At 39.0% G+C, this 26261-nt stretch overlaps 1 protein-coding gene across 1 annotated transcript in view; it reads left to right on the forward strand.

Annotated features, from left to right (window-relative positions):
* LOC149238181 (serine/threonine protein kinase HRR25-like) overlaps window positions 1–26261 on the forward strand; it is a 158789-nt gene that overhangs the window by 123585 nt on the left and 8943 nt on the right. The gene's annotated exons all lie outside the window — the stretch shown is intronic.

Genomic DNA, 26261 nt, shown 5'->3' on the forward strand with positions numbered 1-26261 from the left:
TCAATGAATTTTCCAATTAAACCCTTAAAAGCATAGTCCATAGCCCTTTGGAAAGTAGCCCCAACATTCGTTAAACCGAAAGGCATTCTTATGTATTCAAATGTTCCCCATGGTGTGGTGAAAGTCGTTTTATGTCGATCCTCCTTTTTTTACTCAGACTTGATTATATCCGGAAAAACCATCTAACAATGACATCATCTTAGATCTTGTCACTCTTTGCAACATGGTCTCCATATTAGGCAAAGGGTAATTATCCTTTTTACAAGCTAAATTAAGGTTTTCGAAATCGACACACAATTTGATTGTATCGTTCTTTTTCCTAACGATCACCAAATTTGAGCACCATGTAGAATGCCTAGTTTGATCAATAATGCCAACAACAAGCATCTTTGTGAGCTCCTTTTGGACTAAGGAGGCCAATTTAGGATTTATTTTTCTACATTTATGACGAAATGGCTTAGCATTTTCATCCTTTAAGGGAATAGTATGTTCCATAACATCTTCCCTATAGCGTTTTAATTCATCATAAGAAAAAGCTAAAACATCCCTATACTCGTGAAGTAAATTTGTTACTTTTTTTCTTTCATCTTCATTAGTACCCTTACCAATTTTAATAATTCTAGGATCTTTAGATGTACCAATGTTTACTTCAACAAACTCTCCAGGATCAATTTTATTTTCCTCTTTCTTCTTAACAACATCATGCCGATCAAAGTGTTGCTCAAGAGCAACAACATTCCAAGGAGTAGGATTTAAAATATCTTCATCGATATCAAGTCCATCCTCGTAATTTACTTGAAAACCCTGAAACTCATCCAAATTGTCTAAGAAGCAAATAATTTGTCTTTCATCATCAAAGACTTGCCAATGCTCAAAATTATCTGGGATAGAAGGTCTAAAAACAATTTCCATCTTAATTTTATCTTCAATTAAATTATCAGATAATTACATGGTGGAAGCAACAACAACTAACTCATCGGCCAAACTATTTTGTTCTCTTGGGATAGCTTCAAGGTTAATGGCATCAAAATACTGCATGGTATCCCACACAACATTCCAATAATTTTTTAATCTTTGAATTATACATGTGAATTTATTTTTAATTTGCATAATAACTAAATCTGAATCACCCTTGATACTTATCAATTTAACTTTTAAAGCTTTTGCCAATTCAATATCCAACAACAAGGCTTCATATTCAGCCACATTGTTGGTTGCTTCAAATTCTAATCGATAGGCAAATTTGAAAATATGACCAAGGGGAGATTTGAAGACAATCCTCCCACCTTTACCATGCCTAGATGTTGCACCATCAAAGTATAAATACCAAACCTCTTCTTTTAAATTACCCACTTTTTCTTCAAACCTTGGCCTCCAAGGGAATGATAGAGTTAGACAGATAGCATGATTCCCTAGGCTAGGTTGTTCATTTATGATTTCATTGTGGGGCTTTTAGGATCTTCCACATGGAATCTCCTTTTAGGCTCTCTATTTAACTTAAGATATATTTGACCATTAGGGGAAGGAATCATAGCATATGACCAGTTCATTTGCATGCTTCCTCCTAAATCAGAGGCCCATTTCCTAGACAACAACATACCCCAAGCATCAGACACATCAACCACAACTATGTCCATGAAAATCATGGTATCAGGGTAGATAGATAGATGGACTTGTAAGTCCTTAATCAACCATGAACTTCAATTTTCTTCGAATCCATGGCACATATGTTATAGTACGGCCTACATATCCTTAATTTAAGCTGCTCCATGACTCTCTTAGTCATCACACAAGCGGAAACACCAGAGTCAAGCACGCAGTTATATAAGCGATAATTGTTCACGAGCAAAGTAATGAAAAACAGAGAGTGCTCTTTATTATCAGAGTCCATACTCTGCAAGTATATGGGAGCACCCTGATAGAAAGCCTCAAGAGGTTCCTCTTGAGTTGCATTTACCTAGGTGCTACTAATAGCATTCAATAACTTAGTCCTTTGGGAGGGGATCTTTACTATTTCAGTGACAGGGACCAAAACTCAATCAATATTCATTCTAGAAGCTGATCCAAAGTTAAGACTTCGAGAATTAACCAGATTATCATTTTGATTTCTCCTTTGATAAGTTAACCCCTTGTCCTTAGCGATTTCAAGGACTCACTTAGGCGGAGGTTTCTCACCAAAGAGTTTAACTATGACATCAGTTTCTTGACCAAAATTATTGATATGATATGAAGATGTGAAAGCTCTGACAGATTGACTATTTCCCTTGACCTCTTCCCAATTTTCCTGCGACAAACGATATTCTTTACCAACCACATTTATCTAGTTGCTTGTCCCAAGCATCTCATGATGCATGATTCTCTTGATAATAGGACAAGTGGCTTCTTCATGAAGCTCATCACATGCTCCACGATAAGGCGGGGTCCCCTCCATAAGATTATTCGTTTCAAGAGGGTGAGGAGGCCTCTGCTCACTAGACTGACCTTTCTTTTGCCAAATATTTCGATTATTATTATTATTATTCTAACCCCTAGGTTGATGTATTTGAGCTCTTTCCATTTGAATCAACCTAGACTGTAATGTAGTTATCTCCTTAGCATGATCAACAATCATCCTAGCTTGATTTAACTCCATATTTTCTAACTTCTTAAGCAATTTTTGCATAGGTTCTTCTTCAGATTCCTTTTCTTTTCCTTTAGGTTCTTTTAATTTAACAACAGATCTATCAAACCCAGGAATTTCAGATTTGCCAGAAGCCTTCTTATCTTTTTCCAGCTCTTCAGTTGTGATTTGACAAGCCTTGTAGTCACCAGGCTTGGTCCTTCTTAGCTCATAAGAAGTGTCAGGATTGAAAGCATCGAGATAATATTCTAGAAGCATTTTCTCAGTTGGTTTGTAATTAGTAGATATTTCTTTAAGCATACCATTAAACCTTTTATTAAATTCTTCACATGTCTCATTTTCTTTCTTTTTAATGATGCTAATGGCTTTTGCTAGAAATCGATCTTCTTTCTTATCACCAAATTTCTCTTTAATTAAGGAGGGAATCAAATGAATCAATGCTATGATTAGGCTTATCCCTAAACCAATCCATAGCATCCTGCTCAAGGGTCGAGACGAAGCATTTCATTTGCACATCCTCATAATTATGAGCATGAGCGAATTTAGCCCACCAAGTCTGAAAAGTATATAAATGATTTTTAACAGTGATTGCATTATTTCCTTAGAAAGTGGGTAGTTTGTCTAGACCATTATTAGAAAGGTTATGGGGATAACCCTGGATGTTAGCAAAATTAAGAAGCTCATAAATATCCATGACGTCTAGAACGAGAGGATTCAAGAAGTGTGAATGGATGTCACAGAGATCTTCCTAGCTGAGATTGTCAAGGAGTGTACAAGAAGAGAGCTTGTGTAATCTAGATCTGAGAGCCATTTCAGGATCCGAAGCAGGTTTAGCCACGCTGCTTGGGTTCCTCCTAGTACACGCCCTTGTATAAGATGAAGGAAGTGGAGTCGCCACCCGGACAGAAATATAACTTAGACACAAAAGATGATATGATGAAAATGAGATGAAGATGAATGGGTGAAGATGAAAAGATCAAATGATGAGAAGAGATTGAGAGGACCAAGGACATAAAACTCTGTCCCCGGCAACGACGCCAAAAAATGTTGTCGCACAAAGTGTCTAGGCACTGTGATAACGCTCAGAGTAATGGCTGTCACTCTAATCCTTACTCTGTTTAGAATCTTTCCTAGACAAATCAAGGGGGGTAGTCCCTAAGGTGAATGAATGAGAATAGCTTGTGAAACACAAGCTCTAGGAGACTTAAAGATGGACAACTTGATGAATTTAGAACAAGTCTTGGTCAACTAAGATGGATAGATTAAACAATTAATACCAATAAGACACAACCACAAGATAAAAATGATTCTTGACCAGTGCCTTTATATTCTATTAACCATAGACTAAATAAGAACAAGTTTTCCAGAGAAATCTATAAATGTGACAAATAGTGACGATCATGAATGATGGAATGTCAACGCCCAAAACTTTATCATGCAAGAGTTTCTAGCAATTAAATCCCAGGTCTTAGAAGAATTTATCTTTCTCCTATAGGCAATATAATTTCAAAACATTAATCACACTTGCCAATAGAAAAATCAATACCACAAAAATCAAAATTTTACACTTAACACCAATGACACCAAGGAACTTTAAATTTGAATGTTAATTATCCCCTAGGCAATCAATTTAATTTGGTAAATGAATAAATTAAATTTTTAATGTGACAAAAGTAAAACAAATCAAAAGGGTTAATAAATTAAATTTTTAATGGGCTCTAGGCCACATTAAAATGTGAAAGTGCAAGTCCTCTTTTGATTTAATTCTCTAGCAATTCTAAAGTCACCATTTTTTTTTTAAATTTTAAAATGTTTTTCTTTTTTAATGGTTTTTGAATATTTTTTAAAACAAAAATCAAAATAAAAAATCAAAACACAAATCTTGGTCAAAGTCATAACAAATATCAAAAGTAGAAAAGAAAAGCAAAATTAAAATGAAATTCTAAATGAAAAAGAAAAACAATCAAAATTAAAAATCAAATTGTTTTGTTTTTCAGATTTCTTTTCAAGCAAAAAAAAGAAAATATCAAAGCAAACTAAATAACATAAAATCGAATTTGGAAAACCCTAAGAAACTAAAACCAAAAGTAAAATAAAGAAGGAAATCAAAGTTATGTTAATGTTTGTATGCAGGTCTACAACAAGAAAGAAGCTCGAAGGGTTTTGACGACGACTACAAGAGAGGAGAAGGGAGATGGAGCCGTGGGTTAGGGAGTTTGCAAAGAAGGGATGCTATAGGTCGAGACAACGAAAGATCAAAAGAGCTCGATGAAGAAAAGCTTGAAGGCGAGGGAGAATGAAAGATGGGGATCGAAATAGATGGCAAGGATGAAGCGGCAGAGGGAGCTAAGGAGCGCCGACGGAAAGGTTTGCAGGTTGAGGGACACAAGTAGGAAGAGCGAGCCGCAAATGGAAACACCAGTCGAGGAGAGAAAAAGGAAGATGCAATAGGTTTGCAAGGAAAGGCAGAACGGAAAGGGCTGCAGCTTTGATGAAGTTTCGAGGGCAGCATTGGCAGCAACGGCAGCAACAGGAGTGAGGGTTTAATACAGGCATCAAGAAGGAGATGATGGAAGGGATATGGACGTAGAACTGCGAGGAGGGTTTGAGGATGCAAAAGAGCAGGGAGCTTGGGTAGCAGATGGAAAGCGCAGGCAACAATAGAGGGAAGAAAAGGAAGGGGATTTTTCTAAAAAAAATTCTTGAATTTTTGTATCGAATCGAAAACTTAGCCAAAAGATCGGGAAACTCAGATAAATGGTAGCCAGAAAACCCCTTAAGACATTTTCAGAAATTCTAATTAAAATGTTAAATCCTTTTGCTTTAGGTTTATTCTTGAAACCCTCATGAAAATTTCTAGATCTAAGAATTTCACAACCCCTGGATTGTGAAAATTTGAATAATATCCCTGCAAAATTATGTGAATAAACCCTGGAGATCCAGATATTGCCCTCTAGGGCCTAGATCTAGACTCTACACAAATTTCTTTCTCAGATCTATAATTGCACGACAACAAGAAAACACCCAAACGATATATACAATGATAAAAACTAATATCGAGAAAAACTCATGTTAGAAAAATAATTACAAAATTTACAAACTGCAGGCTCTAATCAACCAGATCTACCATTATGCTGCACATAAATTAAAAGATTTTTAAATTTTAAAGGTGGTAACTTGAAACCCTCCTGCATCAATAAAGAAAAAAAAAATGTTATGATAAGCACAGGATTAATTTTGTTGGGCTCTTCAGAAAACACTGATTAGGAGTTAGTTGGTCAGCCTAAAAACTTCCCCTAATGCCTGAGGATCTAAAAATCAAGATTTCCCTGTAAGACTTAATCCAACCATAAAAATAGAGCGAGAAAATAATAATAAAATCAGACAAATAAAGATACCTGCTATTACATTGAAAATTTAGACTATTATTCAAACCCCAGCGACTGAGCAAGATACTTGTACTCAAATCACTCTTCAGAATTTATCATCAATGGCTTTAGAAGAAATTATGCATGAAAACAACACATCTTACAGTATTCCCATGAAGAGTAACACCAATAGAACTTAACCCCAAAGTCTTTCTTTATTATGTAGAAAAATATTACACAAGAGCTTCTTGCTAAGCACACGACTCAGAGATCAGATTGATCAACTGACAAATGACCTCCTATTTAAAGATAAATCTTTCAACGGTTAGTTTGAGTGATCCTCGTCGAAGCAATCTCGACCGTTGATGAAAATTAAAATTTCTTTTAATTTCATCTGTCGAAAAATTCAAATATTTGGGGAAATTCGAAATTTTTAATTAAATGTCTTTTAATTAACTAAAAAAAAAATTTGAGTTAATTTCCCAAAAAAATTGACTTTGTTTTAACCCCCAGGGATCAAAGGTTTAAAATTTGGCAAAATAATTAATTTACCTTAGTCTCGGGACCTTTTAAAATTTAATTTTTCAGGATCGACGAATTTTCCTTTGGAGAATTTAAATTTACCTAGGACCTAGAATTAATTAAATTTATGGCTTAGGATTTTAATTAATTATTTGGGAAGAAAATTCAATTAATTAACCTATGAGGGGATAAATTATTTTTCCAACCCTCAAGACACTTTACATTATGATTTTCATATTTTTATATCATAAGGGGGAAAACTCATTTGTAATAGACCCTCACAAAATACCCATTTCTGCGACAAAAATATAATCCAACAGACCACTCTTCAGAATTTATCATCAATGGCTTTAGAAGAAATTATGCATGAAAACAACACATCTTACAGTATTCCCATGAAGAGTAACACCAATAGAACTTAACCCCAATGTCTTTCTTTATTATTTAGAAAAATATTACACAAGAGCTTCTTGCTAAGCACACGACTCAGAGATCAGATTGATCAACTGACAAATGACCTCCTATTTAAAGATAAATCTTTCAACGACTAGTTTGAGTGATCCTCGTTGAAGCAATCTCGACCGTTGATGAAGATTAAAATTTCTTTTAATCTCATCCGTCGAAAAATTCAAATGTTTGGGGAAATTCGAAATTTTTAATTAAATGTATTTTAATTAACTAAAAAAAAATGAGTTAATTTCCCAAACAAATTGACTTTGTTTTAACCCCTAGGGATCAAAGGTTTAAAATTTGGCAAAATAATAATTTACCTTAGTCTCGGGACCTTTTAAAATTTAATTTTTCAGGATCGACGAATTTTTCCTTTGGAGAATTTAAATTTACCTAGGACCTAGAATTAATTAAATTTCTGGCTTAGGATTTTAATTAATTATTTGGCAAGAAAATTCAATTAATTAACCTATGAGGGGATAAATTATTTTTCCAACCCTCAAGACACTTTACATCATGATTTTCATATTTTTTATATCATAAGGGGGAAAAATCATTTGTAATAGACCCTCACAAACTATCTATTTCTGCGACACAAATATAATCCAACAGACCACTCTTCAGAATTTATCATGAATGGCTTTAGAAGAAATTATGCTTGATAACAACACATCTTACAGTATTCCAATGAAGAGTAACACCAATAGAGCTTAACCCTAAAGTCTTTCTTTATTATTTAAAAAAATATTACACAAGAGCTTCTTGCTAAGCACACGACTCAAAGATCGGATTGATTAACTGACAAATGACCTCCTATTTAAAGATAAATCTTTCAACGGCTAGTTTGAGTGATCCTCGTCGAAGCAATCTCGACCGTTGATGAAGATTAAAATTTCTTTTAATCTCATCCGTCGAAAAATTCAAATATTTGGGGAAATTCGAAATTTTTAATTAAATGTATTTTAATTAACTAAAAAAAAAATTGAGTTAATTTCCCAAAAAAATTGACTTTGTTTTAACCCCCATGGATCAAAGGTTTAAAATTTGGCAAAATAATTAATTTACCTTAGTCTCGGGACCTTTTAAAATTTAATTTTTCAGGATCGACGAATTTTTCCTTTGGAGAATTTAAATTTACCTAGGACCTAGAATTAATTAAATTTCTGGCTTAGGATTTTAATTAATTATTTGGCAAGAAAATTCAATTAATTAAATTATGAGGGGATAAATTATTTTTCCAACCCTCAAGAAACTTTACATCATGATTTTCATATTTTTATATCATAAGGGGGAAAACTCATTTGTAATAGACCCTCACAAACTACCCATTTCTGCGACACAAATATAATCCAACAGACCAAACAATTTGTAATAAAAGAACCTAACCAAATAGTTAGGACTAAGTTGCAGGAAACATGGCCCTAGGGGGCGTTTCTCCAGGGGAAACGAAACGAAACGCGTTTCCCCGTACCGTACGGCCTGGAAATGCGTTTCCGGCCGTACGGCCACGTTTCCGTTTCGGGAAACGTGGCCGTACGGCCGGAAACGCGTTTCCAGGCCGTACGGGCCACGTTTCCCCCAAAAAAACATTTGTTTGTTTGTTTGTTTTTTTTTTTTTTTTTTTTTATTTATTTAATGTAGATCTCTTACATTTGTTTGCCTTAGTGTTGATATGCAGTTCATGGTAATGTTAAATTCTTAAAGTAAAAGTGATATTCTCCTTTATTTTTCATTTTCATCCTTTTGCTTAAATTTTTAACATTACCATGAAATGACTCAGGATGTTTGAGAGTGGTTTCACCGTCATTGGATTTCATATGGAGAAAGTAGAATTTTAGATCTTACTCAAAATCCAACAGACTTATCTGTTTTTCAGGATTGGGGGGATTTCAATGTTTCCCTTGGATTTTATCATGTACTAGGGTATGGAACTTGTATTTAATCGAGAGAACAAAGCCCTCTATGCAGGGGAGACTCCCAATAATCAAGAGAATGTAGGGTACTAGGGTATGAAACTTGTATTTAATCAAGAGCACTAAGGTCATTCGACTATGTAGGAGAAGACTCCTAATCAACCACGAGACAAAAAATTAGAAATTTCTCGTGGCTGATTTTGGATATTTCTATTTTCATTATGTGATTATTCATGAGTAAATGTGATGTAAATTTAGATACTTATAGTCTATGCATTGACAATTGACAATTTTATCATAATGTAATAAATTAGAATGTATCATATATGCTTTATAATTGCACATATTTCTTAAATTCCTTATATATATATATATATATATATATATATATATATTCGCGTTTCCTCGTTTCCAAAATTTGGGGAGGTTGCGTTTCGTTTCGCTTCCCGTTTCGGAAACTCGTTTCCGTTTCCCCGTTTCGTGCAACTTAGAGTTAGGATTATTCCCAAATCACTTTTACATAGACTCGATCTAGAACACTAGGACTCACCTAAAATCCTAGCGACAAAATCCATTCCAGCTTTGGGGTAAGACTGGAGGAAAACTCTGCCGACCATCCGAGAATGGATCGGTGAGACAAAAAACCTCCCAGAATGGAGATCGTCACTAGAAAAATAGGTTTACCTAGGTCGTTACATACATGACATGGATCTGCTGAGATTATTTACATTATACACATGCAGAAAGGGTTTACATAACATCTTGGAAGTCAAGCTGATGATGATAACTGGACGACATAGACACATTGATCAAGTGTTATCCCTTTTACGAAAAAAACAGGAGTGTACTGCTATGGGTCATTGACACGTAGTGGTCAACATGTGGTATGCAAGAACCAAAGACGAGGCACATATGGATTCCAACAGTTGTCAGAACTTTGTTGTAGCAGGTCTGGCTATGGGATCCAGGGATTCAGTTGGATGATAGGTCACTCTATTCCGTGATGAACAAAGCCATGGCAGAGAGTGATCTAGTTCACCCTTGGGTGGACACCCGGGGGATCGCTGGGTCCGTCATTGCATGGCAAGGTAGGTTTTCCTTGTTACTGCTCAAGATAGGGGTTAGCTTTGGATGGGTAGGCTTTAACATTGTGGAGATGCCTGGGCAAGATGCATTTGGTCTTTAGAAATATTTGGCCATCAGGTTCTAAGAGAGGAGGATACGGTATGTGCATGATGGGTAGTCAGTTATAGTCAGAGTGGTGCAGTGTCACCATGGGGGCATTCTTTTGAGATTAGCATGGGACCCCGACATTTTAGGGCTTGGAAGTTCAACTGCCCTCAGGGATGAGCTATTTTTTGCAGGAGGAGATCAGGCAGACCTTCCATTGGGTCCCATATTTATTGGAGAGCATTTCGTTCCCTAGAGACCCGCTGATAGCACGAGGCTCTTCACTGGTATGGCAGGATGATTAGCAGGAGGAGATCACAGAGAGTTCAAGTGGGCGAGGATTCATCTCCACGAGGGTTGGATTGCATCTTCAGGAGTCTACTCTAGTGAATGAGATTGGTTTTTTAGTAGGGCAACTTCTCAAGGAGTTGGCTAAAATTCCATGTGATCAAGGTGCTCTACTTACTGGCGATATGTAGAGTGTTTTTTGTGATTGTGTCTTGTGGGGCAGGGAGTGTTCCACATTGAGTAGGATGACTCGGGACCTTGGTATTGAGGGATTCGTTTATGACAGGATAGTGCACAGATTTAGGGTGGCTCAGTGGCACATTTGGGACCCCGATATTGTTTGCAATGATAGTTTGGGTCAACAGAGAGGGAGCGCCTATTCAAGCATTGGTTGAGGACAAGCAATTTTTGGCAGGGAGGACTGTAATATGCCCAATTTTGTGAGCATGGGAATCACTAAGGAATTTTTCCCAATTTTGGTAATATTAATTATAAACGGGAAATATTATTTTATTGGAGAATGACGACAATATTATTTTATTAGAGAATAGCGTCAATTATTTTTATTAAAATGAAGGCAAAAATCACTTAGTGGAAAATGGCCCCCACTAATAAAATAATATTGAAAAGGAGCCTAGAAGCATAGAGAGAAATTATAAAAAGAGGATGGACTCATTTGTTGATCATATTTTGTCTACCTATCTTCAAAACTTGAACTCCCTTGCAAATGTTGAGCACAGGAAGAGCAATGTTGTTTAGCATAGGAGTTCCAGGCGGAATTCCACTCTCATTTCAGAGAACTTCGAGTGTCTCCCTAGTGAGGAAGTTCAGGAAGTATATTTTAGGATTTTCCACAAAGTTTCATTGCACGTGTCATCCAGTTCTGTGTACTCCTTGGGCGCAGAAGCAGCTCGAGCTACTCATTAGAGGACCAACTATTGTGGGTTAGAGTTTCGACTTTTTTGTTGGTGGTTTTTTCCATTGGTGCCAATGATTTTGGGGTGGATTTGCAGGGCTGGAGATTAACACTTTTTGAGGGCCGAATTTCTCATTTTTGGCAATGCGCAGAGCTCACTAGGAAAAACTTGCACATGAGTAGATGGGGCTTATTTTTGGAGGAGATTGGGCTGGAGAAAAAGGTAGTTTCCAGAGGGGAATTCGAGTGAAATTTCTGTGGCATATTAGTGGAGGATTTGGACACATCTTAGTAGAGTTATTTCTGTAGTGCGCATAGTTAGCCAGAGAGCGCAATTCACACTATTTGGGGGCTTCCGGGCCAGCTAGAATTAGCCCAAACCCTTTTTGGGTTTTTGTGGGTATTTGGAGAGGCCGTGGTTAAAGTTTCAGAATTTTCTGAGCAATATACATGGCAGAATTCTAGTAGGACATATATCCAGCCAATGAGCCATTTGCACCCTTTTTGGAGGGCTTCTTCATCATCTAGATTCAGCACAAACCATTTCTAGGTTTGGTGAGAGGAATCCAGGGTTAAATTTTCAGAGCATTCCGAGTAGTATTTAACCCTGAGATCAACATTCTAGCCAACAACTAACAACAAATCATTTTTGGATAGTGCGCATATCACTCTGGGGACACTTCTACATTGGGATTTGAGCTATCTTTTTTGGGTTTTACTCAGCTTGCATAGGAAGCCCATGTTCTATCGTTTCAACTCATTTTATGTACCCTTTTCAATATTTAATAAAATGGCTCAGAATCTTTTGCTGGTGTCTATTGTGTTTTAATTTTGGTTGCGATTCCTTGTCTATTTTGTTGTTCCTTGTACATTTTTTTTGGTATCACTATTAATTTTTCTATTAGGAATATTACATAGTCTCCAATAGAAATAGCTCCAAAAAGATCTGATCTCCACAAGTAGTGAGTAGCAAAAAGGGTAAGTTGATCTCTCTAAAAGACGCTAAAATCCACAAGTGATGATGAACAAAGTGAATATGAGGTCTATCACATCCATTAATCCAACTAAAATCCCTAGAACAAGTTTGATTATGAGTAAACATGAAGTGGGTCACAAGCGAACCCAATAGCTCAATCAAACAAAATATGCCACTGATTTCCCACATGAGTAGAAATACCTCTCTAAGCATGACATCATGTCTTTTTAGCACTAATAAGGCTCCAAAAGTGCAAGATATGGGCTAGATGCATCTCCAGTCATCATGATCAACCATAAGTTGAGGAAGCATCCTCAAATCAAGCCTTAAAGCATCTCGATGTGTTAAAAGGACAACTTTGGGTGTCTAGTGTCATCTCCATGGGTGCCATCTAGACAACGTGGTGCACTATCTCTCTAGCATTGGGGCTCCATGAGGTAGTACAAGCCCTCCATAATCATTGTGGGGATGATCATCAACATTTGCACTTCGAATCAAGGCATGGCCATCAAACAGTGTCAAGGCTAGCCTGGTGGCATGATGGGTCTGTTGGATACGCCATCGAAAATCCTCAATACCAAGCAAAATCAGCTCAACTTTTTGGCATCTAAGGGAGCTTTGGGGTGTCAATCACTTGTTAGGATCATCAAAGTGCCCAATGCTCTATTGTGGAGGGGTAATGCTGCTTCTGCAAGGTCATCATGCTCTTTGGAAGTGTAGTACGACTTGAGCATCATGTGGAGTAGGGGAATATGAAATCATGTAAGGTCGTCATGCTCTTTGGAGGTCTAGTATGGTCTGGGCATCATGTGGAATAGGAGTGGAATAGGTGTGCCCTCAAGGCCTCTGTTGCTTTGTCCCAAACCACCTGGCAAAACCGTCTCAAATTCAAGTGAAAGCAACCACTTACTAGGTACAATGACCATAGGTGCATCATAGTGGACCATACTTAATTGTTAAGGACATAACGATACTTCAAACCAAGATCACCTTCAAATATCTAACTAGACCAAGTCCCATAAAGGTGTTCCATACCTTCTTAGAGGCGACTAGGTAATCAACTCTATTAGGTGCTTCCAACCCCTAAGGGGAGTTGACATTTCCAAGGTCAACCCTTAATTTATAGGTGTTAGTGACAATAGATGGCAACAAAGGGGAGTGACTTCATGGTTAAGTGCCATGGCCAGGGAACGAGTTGATGGAGGTCCAAATCTTGAGTGTATAGATGTAATGGAGGGAGCAATCGTGGAGGCATGAGTTACTCCTTTGCTCAACTTGCCTTTTCCACTCCTCTAGTGCGCCTTTTACCTCTTTTCAATAATACTTGATATGGAGCATAACTCAGGTGTCCAAGCTTGCTTTTTATGATATAACATTTATTTACCCCTTTAAGATGAGTTGGTTTCTTTCTCGTTAGGGTTGGGACATGCAAGGGTTCCTTATGATGAGATAGAGAATTTAGTGCTCGGGAGTCAGGTGATGGCTAATGAGGGGGGTAGAGCTCATGGTAGGATTTCTCCCATGCGCTAATTATGTCTCGACCATCTTTTACATTTTAACTTTTTTCTTTTCTTTTATTGTGGCCATCTTATGCTTTTATCTTTCTTGTAGCTGCATTAACTTTCAAGGCAAATTTTTCTAGCTCTAACTCAAGGATGTGGATGTATAAGGGCTAAATGCCAATGAGATAATGACAATTAACTCGAAGGATGGATGTTGTACCAAGGGTAATGATGAAATGTCTTAAGTATGGAATGGTTATGGAGATGCTACTTAAATCCAAGTTTCCCAAGTAGTGCCTCTTCTGTAACCCTAAGGGCTTAGAGGAGGTCCCACTGGACTAGGGGTAAAGACTAACCCCTCCGGTAAGGTGAGAGAACAAGTTTACAGTTAAGATTGGTCAATCATCCAGATCACCCCTTTATCCATGTTAGAATGCCCAAAACATTAAGTAAAAGCACTTGATTGCAAAATGGTTAAAGTACTTTCTGAGTGGTATCCCACCTTCATTCAAGAGGAATGCCAGATGGTGAGAGATGTATGACTTGTGCAAATGGCAGAGGAATGTGGCATATCATCGTCACTGAGCAATATGTAGGTTGTTGGCTGGTTGGCTGCCCAAGATAGGATAATATTTTTCTCATATAGGGTTTCCCATTTTTGGTGGGTAATATCTGGCTCCAATTCGAGGACATGTGCTCACCGTAGAGCGCATGATCCATATGCTCGGATGTTCATGAGAACCTCAACAATCCTTGGGCTCACAGACCTGTTATCGCACACTCAAATCAACTTCTTTGCTAGCATGTGTATGGGATGCTAATCATCACCCTTCATTTAAATGATATAATAAATCCATAATGAAAAGAAAAAGGTTAGCTAAATGCAATCTAATCTATAATGCAACACAACAACATGAAAAATGAATAAGTAGGATTCTCACTCAATAATGCAATTCAAATGCAATGTAACTAATCTGAAATGCATTAGGTTCCATTAAACAAAGTAAGGTGGTTACCTCCAACCGAGGAATATAGAAGTTCACCATCAAGTTTAAGAATATAGAAGTATCTATTTCCTACTTTGCCATGGACCCTAAATGGAACACGGTTGTTATTGACAAGGACAAAATCGCCAACCTGAAAGCCTTTACCTTGTCTTTAAACCCATTGTTTCTTCTTATTTTGGAATGTCGACTTTTTGTAAATGTTCTTGACTTGGTAAACATTCCCTGATGATTCACCTCCTAGGCTTCTTATGGACCTTTGGATCAAAGTGATTTTGTTTGAGGTGTAGATATTTTGAAGGCATGTTACCCTTGGATTTTCCAATAGGTTGAGGGAATGGGAATGATTCCATGTCTTCCACATTCTCAAGCATGTGTGGCTCTCTATATAAGGTGAATGGTCCCACATCTATTGTAGGTATAGTAACATATAAAAAATCCATTTGTAAATGTCCACCAATAGAGGCACACCATTTCTTAGAGAAGAGCACCCCCCTATGCCTAACACATCTGTAGCTATGATTTCCATCAAAGCTAGGGATACCTTAACATATTTTATCGAGCCATATACCATGGTAGACTTCGAGTCAAAACCACACGCATTCTTATATGGCCTAGTGATTTCCATTGCCAATTGATTCATGACTCTTAAAGGCATTACATTGGACTGAGCACTGGAGTCGAGCATATAATTGTCTAAAATCAAATTTTTTATCACTAGGGATAGTGAGAAGGGTGCATGCCCTCCATTTCTTCTATCATTATACATGTTTTGGATAATCACTGGAGGGTCCTTAGGCTCCTTTTCAAGGTTGAATGGTTTCTTTACTTGCCCTCTTTGGGGTTCAAGTTCGGCCAACTCCAAAGGGGGACTTCACATTCATATTTACCAAAACACTTCCTAAATCAACATCCAAAGACACATTAAGACCTTGTGTATTGGGTTTTAGGATGTTCTTAGGAGGTGGGGGTGGCCTAACACTCTTTTGAAGGGTAGTGTTGCTACTAGTCCTTGTTTGGTTTGGTCATTATTTCTTCTAGAATAATGTAACCCTTTGAACCTTTCTCTGTCCTCAATAGCCATGATTGGCTCATCACGGTTACTAGAGAGTTCTTCATTGTTTTCTTCATGTTGTTGTTGAAAGGAGTAGGATTCTCCAAGCAAGATGTTAAAAGGAGCATTATCATTTACAATGTTGAGATGCTCTGGGGTTTCCTCCTCTTTCGCTTGATTGTAAGAACACTCCTCTTGGTATGAAATTAATTGCATGTTTTCCACCAAGAGACCCCTTCTTGGCCAACCATATTGGTTGGGGCAAGAGTGTTGGGTACACCTTGTTGTGAAACATTGCCTCCAATGAAATGATTCTTCTTGGGAGGGGTTTCTTTGTTAAATTGTGGCTGAGGAGGGAAATTATGACAAGCTCCCCTTCCCCTTTCCAAAATTGATAGCTTGTTTCTCATAGCTATCTATCCTTGCATTAGCTCAATAGTAACTTTATTAATTTTTTGGGCAAATGCTTGTGAGGTAGGGTCTACCTTGGCACTAGGCTTAACTTTGGGTTCAACTCTAGCCCTTGGCTAAGCGAACGAATCAACTTTGGATGTTCTAAGATTATGCTCTATTTCAATAGCTAAGATTTTAGCCTCATCCAAAGATTTAGGCTTCTTATCCTTTAGAGCATGTGATAAATGTCTAGGAAATGCTTCTATGTATCTCTCAAGGATAGTTTGTTCGGTTAGCTTATATAAGTTAGGGACTTCCTTGAGTAGCTTATCAAACTATTGTGTAAATTCTCTAACATTTTCATTATCAATTTTCTTGGCTTCCTGGAATTTGTTTAGGATTTGTATGCCTTCTTTGACCGTGGCCCATCTTTTGTCAAAGGCTTGGTGGAAAAGGTCCCAATTTGTCAGAGTACCTTGAAGTAACACTTCCTTCTAAGGTCAAGGCAAACAACATCATAACCACATCTTCTTCTTGAATCAACCTAGCACCCATAGCCCAATAAAACTCATGCATATGTTTCTCAGCTATTACTAAATCAGTGCCATTGAATTTGGCAGCCACTCTTCATATTTATTAGGCAATTGGTGAGGAGCATTAGGAAAGCCACTCACATCCAATGGTTTGGATGCAACAATGAGCTAAGGTTTGTCCATGGTGCTAGAGGTAGATGTATTACCAAATAAAATTCTAACCATGAGAGTCCTTTAAACTAATGGAGATGTGGAGATATCAGTAGTTGTCTTAGAGGTAGTTTTATTTCTTGGAGCTATGGTATCATTGGACGAAATACTAGGGGAAATATGAGGATCAACTTTAGAAGTCACCAGGAGAGAACCTATGTTGTTGTTTATAAGTTATTCTCTCCAAAATTAAATGAAGCTTATTCTTTAGATAATGAGGAGGTAGACTCATCCTCCCTGGCAACGGTGCCAGAGATGTTGCCTCAAAATCTAGTAGGCCTTGTGAGAGGCCTCACAAGGCAAGAGCCAAACCAATATGCAACAATGAGGTGGATTTTCATTGTCACATCAAGAATCCTCCTCTTGCTATTTAGTGGAATTTCTCCACACATGAGGCTTCCCAGTCTTCACCTAAAGGGTGTTCTAAGTCAATTGGCTCAATGTGACATATATATGAAAGGCTAAGCAAGGTACTTCTTGAATGGACAAAAGGAAGAATTCATTACGTATAGGAACATCATACCATAAACAAAACCTTAAAGAGATACCTGATGCCTAGGGTTTTTCTATTGTACCATGTCTAAATGCATATTTTTATTGGAAAATATTGGTTGATCATTGCATGTTAAATTTTATTTTCTTTGAATGCCATAGAAGACTTACTAAACTTTCTTATATTTAATTTCTCCCCTCATAAAAATACAGCTAAGGTTTGCAGGTGAAAACTAGGGTTTCCCCCTTTCTCCATGCATAGATTTGATATCTCTTAAATTTAGCCCTAAAGACTCCATCACCCAAGTAGGGAAAGGCATTGGAAATCCTTGTGGTGGTCAAAATTTATAAAAACTTTTCTTTTTTCTCCTTTCTATCTTCCTAAGCCCTTTAAGGCAAGCTACTGGGGCTAGGGCATAGGGCCAAATTCAACTAGGGCCTCTTGAAAGAGGATGTTGATGCATTTGTCACATCATCTCACGTTGATTATTCCTTAAAAATCAAAATCTAGCTCTGTTAAGTTTGGGTATATTCTATGCTAGAGCAATTTATTTAATTTCTTTTCCATATTAGCAATCACATTAGCATAAAATAAACTGCAGATAGAACATAAATATAAATCGTAGAAGACATGCCAAGACAAGAGGACACAAGATGTGGTGCTATCCAGGGACAAACCCCACAATGTGTGGGGAAACCCTCGATCAATTCTTCTTTTATGTTCTTCAAAGTTCAGCAGATAAAGAGAGAGAGAGATAGTACATTTACAACAGAAGTCAACACTTTGACTTATCTAGATCTAGCATAGATCATTTCGTATAACGATGAGATCAGTTGAAGACATTGCTTCAACTAACTCTCTAAGGTGATTCCTTCACCTATCATCGTGTTGCATCTCGTCCATTTGTTGCACCTTACCGTGAAGCACCATCATGCTGCATCATGCATCATCATGCTGCTCATGATCTTATACATCACGCTGCCCATACATCATGTATCATTGTGCTGCCCATCATGCTGCTGCCCATGCTCCATGTATCATTGTGTTGCCCATCCACAATATCTCATACATCATGCTGCTGCCCATGACTGCGTTATATATGTGCCCAGATCACACATAATTACAACATTCTTATCTCTATGCCACCGAAGTTTATATACCTAGACAATATCACTTCATGAACACTGTATATAATCCCTGATGACTGCGTTCCATAATATATATGATTGTCTACATACAGCGTATGTATATGACTGTGTACTACAGCGTATGTATATACATCTGCGTTCCATACATCATTAATATGACTGCGTCCCATAATGAATATGACTTGTATCATGCTGTGTTCCATACAGCTGCTGCCGTTCCATAATATATGACTGCATTCTTATATCACTGTGTTTACATAATGAATATGACATATATATCTACGTTCCAATATCTTTCTACATACAACTGCTGTCGTTCCATAATATATGACTGCGTTCCAATAGCATCATGACTGCGTTTACATAATGAATATCTTCATTCCTATATTGCGTATTTCTGAACAACATATATATATATATACATATATCCACGTATCTCACGTTGCCAAATCTAGGGTATGACAGCGTTCCATGACTTTGTTGTGTATATACCTGACTGCCCAGCGTTGACTGCCTAGTGTATAACCATTAGTTGCTGCGTATCATGAATCCACTTGCGTTCATCCCTTGACTGTGTTGCATGTTGATGCTTCTGGACAACGTATGATGTTGCGTTCCTTGTGTTATATGACCAGCGTATACCATCCTCAAAGAACATCGTATAACTCCATCATGAGAGTTGTGATTAATTAGGGCATCATTCTTTGGATCTTTTCTTCATCAAAACCCAAAACAGGATGAAGAGAGATCTCAAGAGAGTAAGTGTGTAGAATGACTTAAAGTCTCCTTCTATATATACTAAAAACGTGGATGATGAATAAACATGACGTTTGGGCTTCTTAAGCCTACATAAGTTGCTGGTCGACTAGATAATAAATCCATAATTAAGATAAATTCATATCTTCATAAATACTTATCGGAATCGGATGATCTTTAGATCAATCCTACACCTCTCGACAAGAGGGATCCAATGAAAATTTCAGTTGCCATAAATATGCTGACGCACATGGAGTTTGGCCCTAGTTTCCAATTTAACACTCCCTCTCAACTAGGGAGAACTCCATCCGTTGATCCATAAGTTCGACTGTACTATTTCTGCCATCAGTGCCCTGCACTGCTTTGCCTAGCTCTGCTTAGCTCTGCTCAGCTCTGTTGGTTCTGCTCTGCTTTGCTCAGCTCTGCTCTCCTCAGCTTTGCTGGCTCTGTTTTGCTCTGTCCAGCTCTGCTGGCTCTGGGTCTGCTCAACTTAGCTCTGCTGAACTGTGAAGAAGAAGAATTGATCGAGAATATCTCATACCATTCTCCATTTGACCCGAAGTCAGTTTCAGAGTGCTTACCACTGGTCCCAGACCAGTCTCAACCGACCCAAAGTCAGCATCATAGTGGGTACCACTCTCACTAGTCCCAGACCATTCCTGCACTGACACGAAGTTAGTCTTAGAGTATGTACCACTGGTCCCAGACCAGTCTCAACTGACCCGAAGTCAGCGTCATAGTAGGTACAACTCCTACCACTGGTCCCAGACCGGTATCACAGGCTCAGAGAGTGTACCATTGGTCCCAGACCAGTCTCAACTGACCCGTAGTCAGCATCATAGTATGTACCACTCTCAATGGTCCCAGAACAATGAAGGTCATCCTAGCGTAGGGAGTACGGTAGATACATCGATGCGTTCATCGGTACTACTATGGTCCCTATCTTCATTTCCCTACTCATTAATCAGATGAGAGGTACTTCAGTGTACCACTGGTCCCAGACCAGTCTCAACCGACCCGAAGTCAGCGTCATAGTATGTACCACTCTCACTGGTCCCAGAACAATGAAGGTCATCCTAGCGTAGGGAGAACGGTAGATACATCGATGCGTCCATCGGTACTACTATGGTCCCTATCTTCATTACCCTACTCATTGATCAGATGAGAAGAACTTCCCATGAGTCGCTAACCGCATGGGTAGGGTGGCTCTACAGGAGAACTTAATCAATCCCGTCCTCATAGGAGAAGTAATCATCCTGCTACAATTGCCATGGAGAACACATCATGCAGGCCTCACAGGAGAACTAATCATCATGCTACACAGGAGAACGAATCATCCTGTTCCACAAGAGAGCGAATCATCTTGTCCTAGTATGCACCACTGAGGGAGGGTAGGTCACCCTGTGGCCTTATGTTGTTCCAGTAAGAATCGCAAGTGCCCAAAGCTCCCAGAGCTCAACGTATGCAACATGCAGGACCCTTGTACAAGGGTCTCTTGACGACTCCAAGTCGTTCGGAAAAGTCACAGATTTGATCTTTCCACAGGGGCTTTGTCAAAATGTCAGTGAACTATACATCAGTCTCAATGCAATGGAGCCACCTTGCTCATTGACTTGCCATATCCCAGATAAGGCAGTATCTGATGTCTATCTACTAGAACAATCGTCGGATATGGGATTCCTCAATAATTGAATACCACCTCTAGTTGTTACAGAGAATCACAGTGGTATTCATCATGTGTACAAACAACTCACTGAAGAGCTTCCCCAACCAGGCAGCTTCATACGAGATCATACTCGTAGATATGTATCTGATCTCGGTGGTGCTTATAACAACCGACTTCTGCTTCCTGCTCATCCATGATATCGAAGCAGAATCCAAAGAGAAACAACACTAAGAAGTGCTCTAGTGATCCTCCACACTGTCTGCCTAATCATCATTTGAATAATCATGCAGTTTTATATTTCCGGCAATGTATCTCAATCCATGAGTGATTGTGCCCTGAAGATCTCAGAAGATTCTAGGCACCACTCTAGTGAGGCTCAACCAAATACGAGCTCCCTGTGCTAACTGCAAAACATATGTTCGGACGAAAGTTCACCAAGAACTTTCCTAAGTCGGTCCGACATTATTACTGTATAACTTCCTCGAGGTAGTCACAGGCTTGCAGTTTATCATTTCGCATCCAGAATCCAACTCCCTCTTACACTTGCAAGTGAGAGGGTCTGCATAGGTCATCCACATAAGTTGTTGGTATGAGAGGTCTATCATCCATAGCCTTCGGATGGTTTGATTTGTTTCACTCCTCTTGAATCTCAACTTTATTAGACAGTTATTGATTCTCTCATACTATGCTCGGGGTGTTTAGCTTCAAGCCATAGAGGGATTTCTTCCAGCTGCATATGTGAGATTCCTGATTATCAATCTCAAACTCCTTGGGTTGTTCCACACCTGTGGACCTGCTACATGAGGAGAATGGTCCCTTTCTAAGATTTTCCTTCGATACATCTCAGACATGTACATTCATGATCCTTTTGAATTCAGGCATCCTTGTCACCATCTGGCTCATAGACCTTCGGTGCTACATGACAATGGACATGGTCCCCAGTGGTCCGAACTTATAACCAAGACATCTGCCTTTCCTTCCACCCTTAGATCCGAGCTTCCAATGAAGTGATCTTTAGGTAGGCCATTAGAAGTTCCGCTGTGCCATTCTGATAATATGCTCTACTTCGACTTCACTCTATGTGAATTATGAGGAACCCATTGATCCTTCTGTCTTGTCCCAACTATCTTTGGTGATTGCTCTTTCACTCTTACTTGGGCATTGTCTTCACCTCAGCTCTGATACCATGTTAAGTTTGGGTATGTTCTATGCTAGAGCAATTTATTTAATTTCTTTTCCATATGAGCAATCACATCAGCATAAAGTGAACTACAGATAGAACATAAATATAAATCGCAGAAGACATGCCAAGACAAGAGGACACAAGATGTGGCGCTAGCCATGGACAAACCCCACAATGTGTGGGGAAAACCTTGATCAATTCTTCTTTTATGTTCTTTAAAGTTCAGTAGAGAAAGAGAGAGAGAGAGAGATAGTACATTTACAACAGAAGTCAACACTTTGACTTATCTAGATCTAGCATAGATCATTTCGTATAAGGATGAGATCAGTTGAAGACATTCTGCTTCAGCTGATTCTCCAAGGTGACTCCTTCACCTATCATCGGGCTGCATCTCGTCCATTTGTTGCACCTTACCGTGAAGCACCATCATGTTGCATCATGCATCATCATGCTGCTCATGATCTTATACATCACGCTGCCCATACATCACATATCATCGTGTTGCCCATCATGCTGCTGCCCATGCTCCATGTATCATTGTGCTGCCCATCCAGAATATCTCATACATCATGCTGCTGCCCATGACTGCGTTATATATGTGCCCAGATCACACATAATTACAACGTTCTTATCTCTATGCCACCGAAGTTTATATACCTAGACAATATCACTTCATGAACACTGTATATAATACCTGATGACTTCGTTCCATAATATATATCGCTGTATACATACAGCGTATGAATATGACTGTGTACTACAGCGTATGCATATACATCTGCGTTCCATACATCATTAATATGACTGCGTCCCATAATGAATATGACCTGTATCATGCTGCATTCCATACAGCTGCTGTCGTTCCATAATATATGACTGCGTTGTTATATGATTGTGTTTACATAATGAATATGACATATATATCTGCGTTCCAATATCTGTCTACATACAGCTGCTGCCGTTCCATAATATATGATTGCGTTCTTATATACATATGACAACGTTCCATTTATATGACTACGTTCCAATAGCATCATGACTGCAATTACATAATGAATATCTTCATTCCTATATTGCGTATTTCTGAACAACATATATATATATATATATATATCCACGTATCTCACGTTGCCAGATCTAGGGTATGACAATGTTTCATACAAACACGCTGCTAGATCTAGGGTATGACAGCGTTCCATGACTTCGTTGTGTATATACCTGATTGCCCAGTGTATAACCATTAGTCGCTGCGTACCATGAATCCACCTGCGTTCATCCCTTGACTATGTTGCATGTTGATGCTTCTGGACAGCGTATGATGCTGCGTTCCCTGTGTTATATGACCAGCGTATACCATCCTCAAAGAACAACGTATAACTCCATCACGTGGCTGTAGTTTAGGGCTGTGATTAATTAGGGCATCATCTTTTGGATCTTTTCTTCATCAAACCCAAAACAGGATGAAGAGAGATCTCAAGAGAGTAAGTGTGTAGAATGACTTAAAGTCTCCTTCTATTTATACTAAAAATGTGGATGATGAATAGACATGACGTTTGGGCTTCTTGAGCCTACATAAGTTGTTGGTCGGCTAGATAATAAATCCATAATTAAGATAAATTCATATCTTCATAAATACTTATCGGAATCGGATGATCTTTAGATCAATCCTATACCTCTCGACGAGAGGGATCCAATAAAAATATCCGCTGCGATAAATAAGCTGACCCACATCGAGTTTGGCCCTAGTTTCCAATTTAACACTCCCTCTCAACGAGGGAGAACTCCATCCGTTTATCCATAAGTTCGACTGTACTATTTCTGCCATCAATGCCCTGCACTGCTCTGTGTAGCTCTGCTGGCTCTACTCGACTCAGCTCAGCTCTGCTGGTTCTGCTAGCTCTGCTCTGCTCTCCTCAGCTTTGCTGGCTCTGTTTTGCTCAGTTCAGCTCTGCTGGCTCTGGCTCTACTCAACATAGCTTCGTTGAACTATGAATAAGAAGAATTGATCGAGAATATCTCATACCATTCTCCATTGACCCGAAGTTAGTCTTAGAGTGTGTACCACTGGTCCCAGACCAGTCTCAACCGACCCAAAGTCAGCATCATAGTGGGTACCACTCACACTGGTCCTAGACCATTCCTGCATCGACACGAAGTTAGTCTCAGAGTATGTACCACTGGTCCCAGACCAGTCTCAACTGACCTGAAGTCAGTGTCATAGTAGGTACAACTCCTACCACTGGTCCCAGACCAGTATCACAGGCTTAGAGAGTGTACCACTGGTCCCAGACCAGTCTTAACCGACCCGAAGTCAGCGTCATAGTATGTACCAGTCTCACTAGTCCCAGATCAATGAAGGTCATCCTAGCGTAGGGAGTACGGTAGATACATCTATGCGTCCATCAGTACTACTATGGTCCCTATCTTCATTTCCCTGCTCATTGATCAGATGAGAGGTACTTCCCATGAGTCCCTAACTGCATGGGTAGGATGCCTCGACAGGAGAACTTAATCAATCCCGTCCTCACAGGAGAACTAATCATCCTGCTATAATCACCATGGAGAACACATCATGCAGGCCTCACAGGAGAACTAATCATCCTGCTACACAAGAGAACGAATCATCCTATTCCACAAGAGAGCGAATCATCTTGTCCCAGTATGCACCACCAGGGGGGGTGGATCACCCTGTGGCCGTATGTTGTTCCAGTAAGAATCGCAAGGGCCCAGAGCTCCCAGAGCTCAATATATGCAACATGTAGGACCCTTGTACAAGGGTCTCTTGACAACTCCAAGTCGTTCGGAAAAATCACAGATTTGATCTTTCCACAGGGGCTTTGTCAAAATGTCAGCGACCTGCATATCAGTCTCAATGTGATGGAGCCACCTTGCTCATTGACTTGCCATATCCCAGATAAGGCAGTATCTGATGTCTATCTACTGGAGCAATCGTTGGATATGGGATTCCTCAATAATTGAATCCCACCTTTGGTTGTTACAGAGAATCACAATGGTATTCATCATGTGTACAAACAACTCATTGAAGAGCTTCCCCAACCAGGCAGCTTCATACGAGATCATACTCGTAGATATGTATCCGATCTCGGCGGTGCTTACAACAACCGACTTCTGCTTCCTGCTCATCCATGATATCGAAGCAGAATCCAAAGAGAAACAACACTAAGAAGTGCTCCAGTGATCCTCCACATTGTCTACCCAATCAGCATTCGAATAATCATGCAGTTTTATATTTCCAGCAGTGTATCTCAATCCATGAGTGATGGTGCCCTGAAGATCTCAGAAGATTCTAGGCACCACTCTAGTGAGGCTCAACCAAATATGAACTCCCCATGCTAATTGCAAAACATATATCCGGAGGAAAGTTCACCAAGAACTTTCCTAAGTCGGTCCGACATTATTATTGTATAACTTCCTCGAGGTAGTCACAGGCTTGCAGTTTATCATTTCTCATCCAGAATCCAACTCCCTCTTACTTCTGCAAGTGAGAGGGTCTGCATAGGTCGTCCTCATAAGGTGCTGGTATGAGAGGTCTATCATCCACAACCTTTAGATCGTTTGATTTGTTTCACTCCTCTTGAAACTCAACTTTATCAAACAGTGATTGATCCCTCATACTATGCCTGGGGTGTTTAGCTTCAAACCATAGAGGGCTTTCTTCCAGCTGCATATGCGAGTTCCTGATTATCAATCTCAAAATCCTTGGGTTGTTCCACACCTGTGGACCTGCTACATGAGCAGAATGGTCTCTTTCTAAGATTTTCCTTCGGTACATCTCAAACATGTACTTTCATGATCCTTTTGAATTCAGGCATCCTTGTCACCATCTGACTCATAGACCTTCGGTGCTACGTGACAATGAACATGGTCCCCAGTGGACTTATTGCAATTTGATACAACCCTGAACTCAAAAGAATCTTTGAAAATTCTATTTCAAACACGTACCTTTCCATCGAAGAGTGCCACCCTGAAACCTTTGTCTTCCATTTCCGAAATGGACACCAGGTTCTTCTTGTGATCAGGTACATAAAAGTGATTATAGGGTTCCTTACTTTCTTTGAAGAGACGGCCGTGTCCT

This window comes from Pinus tabuliformis, chromosome 8 (genome assembly GCF_031772625.1).
Source record: "Pinus tabuliformis cultivar Carrire ecotype Pingquan chromosome 8, CPIR1, whole genome shotgun sequence".
Taxonomy (NCBI): Eukaryota; Viridiplantae; Streptophyta; class Pinopsida; order Pinales; family Pinaceae; genus Pinus; species Pinus tabuliformis.